A 12,212-nucleotide genomic window follows, 5' to 3' on the forward strand; every position below is an offset into this window, starting at 1 on the left:
AATAAATAAATAAACATATACATGGGCTAAAAGTTAAATTTTATATATATATATAATATATATATACACACACACACACAACATATGAACATGAACCTGAGATGGTCATATTAATATCAGAAAAAATGGAATTTCAAAGAAGAAAAGTTACCAAAGCTAAAGAGAAGTATTAAATAATGGGGAAAATGCATATCTAGCAAAAATATATAGCTATCTTAAATTTGTACACAAATAACAAAAAGAGCTTGACTACACAAAAAGCAAAGAGTTACAGAAATGAAAGTAGAAGTGGAAGTGTCCATTAGTAGAGTTGGAGAGTTCAACTCTTCTTTTAGTAATCACTAAAACAATTAGAAATCAAGAATTCTATACCACACCTGAAAACCACCAAAAAATTAATTAACAGAAATTTTAGACTATTGACCCAATAAAAACACAGTAAACACGATTTTTCATGTGCACATGAAACATTCACAAATCTAGACTATATCTTAAGCTATAAAACAAATGCTATTTTAACAAATTTAAAGAGATTTATAACATTCATAGTATGTTTCCCAACAATACTGGAAGTAAACCAGAAAACAGTAACAGAGTGATATTCAGAGAAGTCATCCCAACATGTGGAAATCACTTGTTTCTAAAGAACATATTACCAAGAAGTCTCAAGAAAATTATAAAGCATATTAAAGTGTAAAGAATAATGGCATAGAGCTGGGGATTTAACTCAGTGGTTTCACTGCCTGCTGTGCAAGTGGAAGGATCTGAGTTCGATCCCCAGTGCCCCGCCCCCCAAAACAAAAGAATAGTGGCATACATCTGTAATCCCAGCTACCTGGGAAATAGACAAGAGAACTGTGAATTAAAGGTCAGTCTGGGTAGCATACCAAAATCTTGTCTCAAAAACAAACAAAAAAACAAAAAAAACAAAAAACAGAATATATATTAAATTGAATAGAAAAATACAACATATCAAATTTGTGATATGCATTAAGCATTGCTTAGAGGAAAATTTATACCACCTAATGCATATGTTATGAAGAAATAAAAGTATCAAGTCAATAATCTAAGTTTCCATCTTAGGAAGAAAGACAGAGAGAGACAGAGAGAGTGACAGAAAATTTAAACCAAACCAAGAATAATAACAGAAATAATAAACATAATAAGGTAGTTGTCTGCCTAGAAAACCTCAAACAATCTGTCAAAAACTCCAGAGCTAAGAAGAACACAGTACAGAGTCAGATATACACATATACATAACTCAATCTTTTAAAAAATCAGGAGTGATGACAGCAAGATGGTACAGTAGGAGTTTCCAACACTTGATGCCTCACAAAAACATCCATTTTAACAACCAAAAGAATTAGCCAAATGAATTAGGAAAGAAAATGCAGAAAATATCATTAGAGCAATTTAGTAAGGTGAGATTCTGAAAAAGAACCAAACAAATCTTAGGGCTGGGGATTTACCTCAGCGGTTCCACTGCCTGCCTCGCAAGTCCAAGGACCCAAGTTCAATGCCCAGTGCCAAAAACAAAAAACAAAAAAAAATCAGAAATCTTGGAAATGAAAAGCTCAATAAGTAAAATAAAAAACACAATTGAAAGCCTCACCAACAGAGTTCTGATTCCCTGCCGTATCTTAGTTTTAAACAATAAACCCCTTCTCAAAATAGCTCCTAATTATATCACTCCTAAATATGGCATGTGCTGCAGTGGATGTCATCCCCAAGGCCATCCTTGTGGAGGGAGTCAATTTCAGAGTAAAACCTCGCACTATATGTGCAACTCACAATAACTGAGAGGGTAGTACTGCCAGCCCACTTTTTAATCACTAGAGCTGCTAGCTCTCACCTCTCTAGACTTTGTATTTGGAGTCAAATTCCCCTCCCTGGGAGTCTGAATTACCATTTGTGACTGCTTATTCAGTTCTGTGCATTTTCTTCTGCTTCTTCATGATTTTTTTTTTCTTAATTGCTCTTTCTTGGATCTCTTGTCTCTTTCTCCTTGCTAAGTAGTTGTTTTTTAGGTATTTCAATTTCAGATCCCATAGAAGTTAGATTTGCTGCTGGCTTCTACTCTCCCATCTTTGTTCTCCCCAGGACTTAGGACCTCAAATAGACATGACCAAAAAAGAACCTCTTCATGATACAGTTAAAATGCAAACAATACAAAACTATAACTAAAAAAAAAGATGTAAATAAAAAAGATCAACTCAATAAAGGAAAAACCATCAGAATAATAGATTTCTCAGTAGAAACTCTAAAGGCCATGAGGACATGGAATGGAGTTTTTGAAATCCTGAAAGAAGTAAGTGCCAACTGAGATTACTTTATCCAGCAAAGTGATCCTTTAGAATCAAAGGAGAAATGAACACTTTCCAAGATAACCACAAACTAAAGAAATTTATGACCATTTAAACAAGCATTACATAAGTTACTCAAAGGAATCCTACAACTAGATAGAGAGGCAAGACAAATAAAAACATAAGATAATTGTAAAGAATAAACCTCATTAAATGAGAAGTAGGAAAGAATCAAATATGACTATTTCAGTAAACCATGAAATTGTTAAGATGAAAAGGAAGATAAAACAAACATAGGTTTTTCAAAACAACCAAAAGAAAAATAAAATGACAGGAACAATTACATATTTTTCAATAATAACCAAGAATGGAAATGATTTGAGTTCTCTAATTAAAGACTGGGGTGTACAAACAAAGGAACCTCTGGAGTGAGGTGGGAGAAGAGGTACCTCACAAACTCCTTGCCACAAAACTAGGAAGAGAAAGCCATGGGTTTGGCACACAGAATGAGATGGAAGCTGGGAGCAGCTGGAGTGAATACAGCCTTAGGGTGAACACTGTTAACTGACCACACCTGGTGGGAAAGGCAGGGCGGGATTTAACATTCACACACACAAAAACGTGAGCGTAGAAACAAAATAGAGCTTAGTAGTGACTCACCATCTCTCCCCCATATTTGGTGGATTCCAATACTGTAGACCGGAAAGGAACCACTAATTCAAAAACAGAGGAATTTTTGGAACTCATTTCTCTTTTTTCATAATTGGCTTTTTGGAGTTTAAGGCTTTTTTTCTCATCTTTTTTCTTCTCTTTTTTTCTTTTTATTTCTTTGCTTTGCTTTCTGGTCTTTTTTATTCTTTTTCTTATTTGTCCTTTTCTAGTATATTTATCTAATTCTATTAATTTTCTTTTAGTCCCTAATGGGATCCTTATCTCATTTTCATTCTTTCTCATATTACTGTTATTTTTCAAATTTTACTTTTTCCATTTTCCCATTCCCTATCTCCTCCATCTTTACAAGTATTACTCTTAAGCTTTATTAATCCTTAGCTATTTAGTTGGCTGAATGTTATTATGTTGAACTCTTTTCTATTCCAATGGTGGTATAGTTGGTACATTTAATAGATATTTACTGAATGTCACTATTTGGTTTATCTTTGTATCTTAGAATTACAAATCTCTTTTTTATTCTTAAGGATGATGCAGTGATAGCTTTTATCAGTTCTTATGGTATATCAATATCCAGTTTGTCTTTGACTATTATTGTTGCTGATTTTACTATTATTCCCAGGGTGGCATAGTTCTTGCTATTATTTTTTTACCACATGCCAATATCTTGTTTGTCTTTGTGTCATCAACTGTACTGTGGTTCATTTCCAGGGAACTGAATGCTGGATCAATTACACTAAACCCTCCTCTCCCCAAATTAATGGAGATGGTTGGATCGTGGAATAAAGGCAAAGGCCCATATTTAGGCATATCCAGAACACATTATGGAAAAGCAAACGCTAACTAAAGACATCTCCATATTAGCAACAAAGTCTTTCCACTATGCTCAGCTTGTAACTCTCAGCAAAGAAAAACAAGAAAGAAATGTGACAGAATGCTTCCCCAAACTCCCAACTTCCGCAAAGTTGATCAATGGGACATCAATAGGAAGGAAACCAAAAGCCAAACAGTTGAATTTTATGAAATGATTAAACAGGAGACAAAAAAAATCAGATGGACAAGGCACTCAGTAAGTTTAAAGATGATATAATGGATTTAATAATCAAACTAATCAGCAAACTTGCAGAAGACACTAATAAAAAGTTAGCTAAGCTAAACAAAATAATACAAAACATGAATGACAGAGAATTAGAGTTCATGAAATGCACAAAACAGAAATCAGGAGATAGAATATTCTATTGAAAGGTATGGAGGGCAGAAGTGACAAATGTGAGGACAGAGTGTCAGAACTGGAAGACAAGGATGATGCAGGTGACCATATATTCCAACATACCTTAGAAAAACCATGGAAAATTGATCCAACAGCTGTGAGATGATGCAAAGAAGGCTAATCTAAGATTAATTAGAATGAAAAATCAGAAGACAGCATGAATGGTGTAAAAAACCTGCTTATAAAAATAATAGCAGAAAACTGTTCAATATAGAGAAAGAATTTAACATACAGAAAAGGTGGCATATAGAAATGCTAACAGCCACAAACAGGAAAGAAACTCTCTACCACACATCATAGGCAAAATCTCAGAAGTTCAATATAAGGACAGAATCTTCAGAGCTGTTAAAGAAAAGCAACAAATCACTTGTAAGGTAAACCCATTAGAACTGTGCATACTTTGTAACACAAACCTTAAAGGCCAGGAGAGCTTGGAATAAAGTGTTTCAAGCCCTAAGAGGAAAGAGCTTCCAGTCCAAATTAGTATATCCGCAAAACTATCAAAACTGATGGAAAAATAAGATCTTTCTGGGACAAAGAACACTTTAAGAAATTCATAACCACCAAACCAGAGCTCTAAAAATTCAAGGATATCCTAGAAAGAGACAGTGAAGCTAACGATACCAAAAAGCCCAGTGGAATTAATACATTCAGTAGAGTAGGCTGAGCAGTTAAGTGGAAGGGGAAAAAGGAATCAGTAACAGGAAAATAATATGATGAGAGGAATAAGTCAATACCTTTCAGTAATAACTCTCAATGTGAATTAATTCAACTTCACAATCAAAACTACAGATTAGCAGGTTAGATCAAAATACAAAACTCAAGAGTATGCTATATTCAAGAAGTATTTAAATCAAAATAATTTCACAGACTAAAAGTCAAAGGATAGAAAATGATATTCCATGAAATAGGATCCCATAAACAGGCAAGAATAGCTATTTTCAGACAAAGCAAACTTAAAGCCAAAACTGATCAGAATAGGCAAAAAAGATCACTGCATATTGTTCAAGGGAAATATTCAACAGAAAGAGTTAACAATTATAAATATACATGTACCAAACACCCAGTTTTATAAAACAAATACTACTGGATGTAAAAGATCAAGGAAACATTAAAAGAATTATGATAAGGGACCTCAATACTCCAATATCACAAATAGATGAACTAGATTAACAAAATTAACAAAGAAATAACAGAGTTTATGCATACTTTTGAACAAATGGACCTAACAGATACCTAGAGCATGTTCCAACCAGTAACAGAATACACTTTCTCAGCAGCACATGGAACCTTCTCCCAAACTGACCACAAACTTGCCCATGAAGCATGCTTAAATAAACACAAAAAATCCAGATTATTCCATGTAACTTTTCAGATCATCGTGCAGTGAAATTAGAAATCAAAAGCAAAGCAAAGCTAATAAAATAGACAAATACATGTAGACAAATACATGTAAACAATACTACCTTGTATAATCAATGAATCCCAGAGAAATAAGTAAGAAATTAGAAAATTTCTAGAATCAAATAATGCCAGTACAACATACCAGAATCTATGGGACACAATGAAAGAAAACCTAAGAGGGACATATATATCTGTGAATGCCCACACTAGAAAAACAGAGTGAACCCAAATACATAACCTAATCATACACCTCAAGGGACTAGAAAAACAAGAACAATTCAAACCCAAATCTAGTACGAGAAAGGAAATTACAAAGATCAGAGCAGAAATTAATGAAATTGAGACTAAAAACTCAATGTAATGAATCAACGAATCAAAGAGCTGGTTCTTTGAAAGAATAAATAAATAAACCCTTAGCCAATCTTACCCCAAAAGGGAAAAAAAAAAACCCATATCAATGCAATTAGAAATGAAAAGGGTAAAATCTCAAGTCACCATCAAAATCAAGATTATTAGTAACTGCTTTGAAAAACTTGTACTCCAATAAATTGGAGAATCCAGAAGGAATGGATAGATTTCTAGATACATATGAATTACCAAAAGTGCACAAAGAAGATTTTTTAAACTCCCAATAATTTTAAAAAGGCAATGAAATTGAGGCAGTAATAAAAAAAAAAACCTATGAAGAGAACCCCAAGACTTGATGGATTTACCAATGAATTCTACAAGAACTTCAAGGAAGATCTAATTCCAATACTCCTCAAACTCTGTTTCAGTTTTGTCATTGCTGGAACAAATTAAACAATACCCACAAGTTAAAGGAAGAAAAGTTTGTTTTGGCTCATAGTTTGTAAAGCTTTTAGATCACAGTCTGGCTCCAAGGCAGAGCAACAAGGCAGAGGAGCATGGCAGAAGAGAAAGAGCTCATGGCATGGCAGGTAGAAAGCAATGAGAGATCAATGGAGGAGAAGGGATATATACCTTCCAAGCTAGGCCCAAAGTGACCCACCTCTTCCCACAAGGCATTACCTCCCAAAATCATACCTAGCTACAAATCTATCAGTGATGAGTATCCCACACCCATGATACAATTCCCTCCTGAAAACTTCATCTATAAGCTCAGGAAGCTTTAGGGTGACATCTAGATATGACCATAACACTCTTAAATAAAATTGAAAGGGAAGGAGTAATGAAACTCATTCCTGGAAGCTAGCATTCCCTTGATTTCAAAAACAGACAAGGCCTCAACTGAAAAAGAAAACTATAGGTCAATCTCCTCAATGAACCTAGATATAAAGATCTTCACCAAGATACTGGCAAACAAAATGTAGCAAATCATTAAAAATATCATATATCATGATCAAGTAGGCTTTTCTCTGGGAATGTAAATGTTGTAGTTACTTTTCTCATTGCTGAGACAAAATACCCAACACCCAAAGTTAAAAGAAGAAAGAAAGGTTCCTTTTGGCTCAAAGTTTGTAGAGGTTTCAGTCCATAACCCCAAGTCAGGGTGACCCACCAAAGAGGCATCACAGAGCAGAAGACAACCAGCAGCAACAGTAAGCAACAAGCAACAAGCAACCACACTAGCTCTCTTTCTGTCCCTTATATTTTATCCAGGCTACCTGCCCTTAGGGCGAGTAGCTCTCACACCAGGAGTGGGGCACCCTTAACCCCACCCAGAGCTATGCCAAACCAAGCAGTGGACTGGTTTACTAATCACACACCCTTAATCCTAGCACCACATACTCTAGATCCAGCCACCTATGAAAAAGCCCTGTGACCCCATGAGACTTTGTCAGGACATCTAGACACAAATCATAACAGCAAGGATGGTTCAACATACAGAAATGAATAAATGGCAAAAAAAAAAAAAGAAAGAAAAGTAACTAAGACACTTGGCCATGATGTACGATCTTGTTACATGCTATTTGCCAGTATCTCCAGTACCAAAAAAAGAGAAAAGTAACTAAGAAATGAATAAATGGAGTACATCACATAAATACAAGCAAGGACAAAAATCACATGACCATCTCATAGATGAAAAAATAGTCCTTGATAAAATCAAACATCCTTTCATGGTTTTAAAAACTCTGAAGAAAACAGGTACAGAAAAACCTTAACTTAATCTGATTAAAGCCATTTATGGCAAACCCACTGCCAATATCATGCTAAATGGGAGAAACCCGAAATCTTTTCCTCTAAAGTCAGGAGCAAGACATTCCATGCTCCTAGGAGAGAGAAGGTGAGCCAGTCCCAGCACCTGGAGGGAGGCTCCCCCCACCACCATTCCACGCTCCTAGGGCAGAGAAGGTGAGCCGCGTGGGCGCCAGAAGCAACCCAACCCCCACCCCGTGGAAATGAGAAGACACATAAACAAGCCCCCAAAACAGACTTCCAGATCACCTACAGCAACCCCAAAGGGAAACAAGAAGGAACAATCGGATACTCAACCACCTGGACTCTCTGAACTGGCAACAAAAGAGGATCTGGGAAAAATGAAATCAGAAATAATTTCTCAGATAACAGTGAAGATTGTGCTCATAGTGCAAGACATGATTAATAAATCTAGAGAGGACACAGATGAAAATATAGAGGATCTGAGGAACATGATGGAATCCCAACATAGGAAACAAATGGAATCCATAAAACAGATGCAAACAGATTTCCAGGAGATGAAAAACTCCATCGAAAGTCTGCGCAGCAGAATGAACTAATGTAAGGATAGAATTTCAGATATAGAAGATTGCAATTAGTGACCAGGAAAAGAAAAATTGCTTTAAAATTGTAAGGGAACATGAGAAATCAATCCAGCAGCTGCTAGACGATGCAAAGAATAACATAAGACTGATTGGAGTCAATGAAGAAACAGGAGAGAGTGGAGATGACCTAAAAAACTGTTCACAGAAGTGATGGGAGAAAACTTTCCAAGCAGGGGAAAAGAACTTGACATACAGATAAGTGAGGCATATAGGACTCCAGCTAGCCTTAATTAAAAAAAAATCTACACATAGGCATATAATAGTTAGGATTCCAGAAATCCAACAGAAGAAGAAAATTCTACAAGCAGTGAGAGAAAAGAAATAAATCACATACAAAGGAAAGCCCATCAGAATCACAGCAGACTTCTCAATGCAAACCCTCAAGGCAAAAAGAGCTTGGAGTGATGTATTTCAAGACCAAAAGGAAAACAGACTCCAACCCAGACTGATGTACCCTGCAAAACTATATTTCAAAATTGATGGAGAAATAAGATACTTTATTGATAAAGAGCACCTCAGGAACTTCATGAATACCAAACCTGCACTCCAAAAAATTTTAGACAATATCCTAGGAAAAGACAATGAGGATCACAACCCCAGGAAGCCCAGCAGAATGAATCCATTGGGCATGACAAATTAAACGCAAAGGGAGAAAATCCAACAAAAAGAAAAAGTCATGACAAGGCTTTTAAAACTTTTAACTTCATCTCCATAATGAGTGTATAATTCAATCTTGTTATTGTACTGATTGGTATTTTTCTGATTCTAGAGTTGCACACCTTTCTTGTGCTATACTGGCTATGTATCACCTTGTCTACTTTTTAATTGGGTTGCTATTAATGAACTGTAAGAGTTCTTTATATATTCTGGTCATAGGTTATATGCATTGTAAACATGGTCTGTTTAAGGACTACTTTTCATTTTAATGATGTCATTTAAAGTTCTAAATTTTGATGGAATCCCATTTATCAATTTTTTTCTTTTATACATCATGTTTTTGTATCCTAGGTAGTTCTTGCCTACCCTAAATTAATAAACATTTTCCCTTATAATTTCTTCCTAAAGTTTTATACTTGTGGGCTTTCGTATTTAGTTTCATAGATCCTTTCGAGTTATTTTTATGTATGGAAATAAAGGGTTGAGGTTAATTTTTTATATACGGATACCAGGTGTTCTAGTGCCATTCGCTGAAAACACTATCTTTTCCTCAGCTCTTGAATTGAGTTTACATTCTAGAAAATGTTAATGTTAAATAATCTTCAAAACTCAGTGGACCATATATTTCTAGATTCTCTGTTTTATTCCAATGATCTATATGTCTTTCCTTACACCAACACTGCCTTGATTAATGCAGCTTTAGAAGAAGTCTTAAAATTAGATACTAAATGTCTTTCAACACTGTTTTGTTTTTTTGGTTTTTTTCTTTTTACTTTTCTAGGTCCTTCATACTCCTACATAACTTTTAAATTTCAGTATCCAATTCTTCATTTATAGCAAGTATAGATAGACCTGAATTTTTATATATACCTTGTGTTTTCTAATCCTGCTAAATTTAAGTTCTAGGGGCTCCTAGACATTTCTTAGTATTGTCTCTGTAGATGATCTCATCTACATATAAAGATCTTACTTCTACCTTGCCAATCCTATCCTCATTGTGTCATTTTATTGCCAGACTATTTTGGTTTGGACCTAGGTTTCAAAGTTTAATGGAAAGATGAAGAGTAAGCATATCTGCCCTTGTTTCCCACCTTAAGGAGAAAGCATTGTATCTTTTCCATTCATATAAGGCATTCTCGCTGGAAGTATGGAGTACATGTCTTTAATCTGTTGAGAAGGTTCTGTTCTACTTCTAGTCTCCTGATAGCTTTTACCATGAACAGCTGTGGAATTTAGTCCAATACTTTTTCTGCAACTACTGACAGGATCATATGGCTTTTTCCTTTCCTCTGTTAAAATGATGACTTTTGGGGGCGAATCTTCCAATGCTGAACCAACACTGCCATCCCTATAATAAAACCACTTTCTACATACTGCCAGATCTGACTTCTAATAGTTTGTTTTATTAAACAAACTTCTATCTATGTTCATACATTTTTCTTCTATTATCGTTATCCAGTTTTAGGATTAGCACAATGTTGATTTCCTAAAATGAGGGGAGAAGTGTTCCTTCTTTTTTCTGCCTTAATTGTTTGATATAATTTATCAGTTAAAATGTATATGAGCCTGTTGTTGTCATATAGGTAGGATTTCAAGTTAGAAATATACTTTCTTTAATAGGTGCTATTCAAATTTTATATTTCCTCCAGAGTTAGTTTCATTAATTTGTCTTCCAAGGTACTTCTTAGAAGTTGTCAAATTTATTTCAAAACAGATTTTTGAAATATGCTTTCTATATCCTTATAAATCCTGTACAATCTGTGGTAATGTCTCCTAGGTCTTGATACTTTAATTTTAAAAATATATAATTGATATTGTGTAATTAAAGTAAAGGTCTAAAGAAGCAGGGGAAATGGGAGGGGTAGGGGAAAGGAAAGAAGGGAAAAGAAAAAATATGAGAAAAGGAAAAAAATGGAAACAAAATCTTTGCAAATAGGGAAGAGTGGAGGGGGTGAAGAGAGGGAAGGGGAAGGGGAAAAAAAAATAAGAACCAAGATACTCATGAAATGGTGCAAGATTCCAGTGATGTATGTAAATGTATTTTATACCTAAAATGTATCAATAAACTTAATGGACAATAAAATAAAATAAAATAAAATCAGGAGCAAGACAAGGTTATACACTCTCATCACTATTGTTCAATAGAGTACTCAAAAGTTTAGCCAGAGCAATCAGGCAAGAAAAAAGGATAAAAGGGATTTGTAATGGAAAGAAAGGAGTCAAACTATCATTATTTACAGATGGTATGATCTGTTAGAAAGCCAAAAATATTCCACTAGTGGAATTAATAACTAAATTCAGTAGTGTAGGATACAAAAATCAATGCACAAATATCAATAGTATTCCTGTACACCAATAATGTACTCAGTGAGAAAGAAATGAGAAAACCAATATTGTACCATTTTCAATAGCTTCAAGAAAAATTACTTAGGAAATAACCTAACCGAGGATGTGAAAGGTATCTATAACAAAAACTACAGTTTCCTGAATAAGGAAAGAGAGAGGACATGAGAAAGTGGAAAGATATCCCCTATACCTGGATAGGCAGAATCAACATTGTCAAATTGTCCATCCTTCCAAAACTGATATATATACTCTAATGCAATCTCAATGAACATACCAACTGCATTCTTCACACAACTATGAAAAGCAACTCTAAAATCCATATAGAATAAAAGAGTCCCAGAATAGTGAAAACAATCTTGGGTGAAAAAAAGCAAAGCAGGAGGCATTACAATCCCAGATTTGAAGTTATATTATAAAGCTATGGTGATAAAAAAAAAATAATAACAGCATGGCACTGGCACAAAAATAGGCATGTGATCAATAGAACAAAATAGAGGATGAAGAAACATCACCAAGAACATTCAGCTATTTGATCTTTGACAAGGGGGTCAATAACATACCCTGGAGGAAAGATAGCCTCTTTAATAAATGGTGCTGGGAAAACTGGCCATCCACACACAAAAGATGGAATCTAGACCCACGTCTCTCACCATGTAGTAAACAAAAATCAAGCTGGATCAAAGATCTAAACCCAAAACACTTAAATTTACTGGAGAATAAAATAGGTAAAACTCGTGAAGACATGGGCATAGGCAGTGACTTTCAGAACATAATCCCAATTGTACAAGTAATAACATCAAG

The 12,212-nt window shown here is 34.8% G+C and overlaps 1 protein-coding gene across 1 annotated transcript in view; it reads right to left on the reverse strand.

The window, feature by feature from the left end:
- Positions 1-12,212, reverse strand: part of Cntln (centlein) — a 553,090-nt gene that overhangs the window by 510,105 nt on the left and 30,773 nt on the right. The gene's annotated exons all lie outside the window — the stretch shown is intronic.

This window comes from Heterocephalus glaber, unplaced genomic scaffold (assembly GCF_053883595.1).
Source record: "Heterocephalus glaber isolate CG9 unplaced genomic scaffold, H.glaber_assembly_v1.0 deba00001481, whole genome shotgun sequence".
NCBI classification, from domain to species: domain Eukaryota; kingdom Metazoa; phylum Chordata; class Mammalia; order Rodentia; family Bathyergidae; genus Heterocephalus; species Heterocephalus glaber.